General features: G+C 55.2%; 1 protein-coding gene across 1 annotated transcript in view; it reads right to left on the bottom strand.

Moving 5' to 3' along the window:
- LOC113209470 (uncharacterized) overlaps nt 1-1,472 on the bottom strand; it is a 5,042-nt gene that overhangs the window by 1,249 nt on the left and 2,321 nt on the right. The window lies entirely within an intron of this gene.

The raw sequence follows: 1,472 nt of genomic DNA, 5'->3' as shown, positions 1-1,472 counted from the left end.
CAGTCTTGCTCACCTTGCGACACCCGTAAGTCCAACAACCAAAGTCCTCTTCAATCCGTTTAAGTAGCTTCCAATAGCTGCGCGGGGCCCGTCGCCGATACGGGTGAGGCACCCTTTTTTCCCCCCGCTTGCTTAATTTTCAAAATTAGTCAGTGAACCTTTCCAAGTGTATGAATTTTTATTCGCTCACCTACAAGTATATATGTTGTCGCTCACCTATAAGCGTGTGCACTTTTTCACACACCTGCAGGTGTGCGACATTCGTACACTTGGATTTCCCGTGTAGATGTGTAAGGTGGCCAAGTTCATACCATTATGTCAACCCATATATATTAAATGGTTATCCAAACTTTCTCATGAAGACCTCCGAATACACCCCCAAAAGTTGTTCTTACGATGGGTATCAGTATGCTCTCCCCAATCAAGATAATCAAGTGCACGAGAAATGCGCTAAAAAGAACAACACGCATTTTGTTGTCGCGCTTGTAAGTTACGCCGAGAGGACGTTTCCTTGCCTTCGGCGACACTTTGGGCCGCGGCGGTGTGGCGCTCCCGCTCATTAATTCCCTCATCCATTCATGCATTCATCGGCCGAGAGGACCGAGAGGACCGAGAGGACGGCGACCAGAGCGACCGCAATCAGGCGCCCGGTTCTGCATAATCAATTGCAAAAGTAAACAATAATTCGTTCTGTCCGAAGGCCGCGTCGTCGTCGTCGGAAGTCACCAATTACAAAAGCGGCGCGGCCGTTCGTTTGGCTGTGGTGGCCGCCGTCGTCATCCTCGTCGGCGACGTGCGGCGGCGGCGGCACTGGATCGAGTGAGAGCGCCCGGTCCCAATCAGTGCCCCCCTTCTCCCCCTTTCCCCCCTCCGCCGCCGCCCGGGAGCCGATACAAAAATTATATAAAAGTGTCGCCTGACGAACGAGCGGTCCCCCCGCGTCCTCCCCATAAGCGGCGCGGGGCAGAGGCAAAGCGCCATACCAGCAGCGGACTCCTGCTGTTTAGGCCCTTATAAAGTCAATTGCAAAACCGAAACAAAAATGGAGGAGGAGAGAGGGGGGAAACAGGCGATATTACACACTTTCTTCAAATGGGTTTCTCTTTCCCTCCCGCCTCCCCTCCTCTGCCGCTCCCGCGCAGCGCCACACGGGTGGGATGCAGCTCCCGAGCATATGGGCCGCATCAAGAGGGAGGGGAGGAGAGGGCAGGGGAGGGGTGTAGGGGGATGAAGGCAGGGGAGGGAGCGGGGAGAATCTTCACAGGCGTCTGCAGCAGCGGGGCGGGGAGATAGGTCAGGAGGAAATGAAGAGAGAGCATCAGAGAGAAAGAGAGAGAGGGGGGAGGGAGGAGAGGGAGAGAGACGGGGCGGGGCCAGGCCGGGCCAGCTCGGGCGCGGGTGGAGGAAGGCTGCAGAGCTTTCTCATCACTGCTCCGCAATTTTTCAAATATTAAAGAAAAGGGGGTAAGAGT

Source organism: Frankliniella occidentalis, unplaced genomic scaffold (assembly GCF_000697945.3).
Source record: "Frankliniella occidentalis isolate FOCC.00 unplaced genomic scaffold, Focc_3.1 Scaffold7, whole genome shotgun sequence".
NCBI lineage: Eukaryota > Metazoa > Arthropoda > Insecta > Thysanoptera > Thripidae > Frankliniella > Frankliniella occidentalis.
This window is presented reverse-complemented; position numbering and strand designations above follow the sequence as displayed.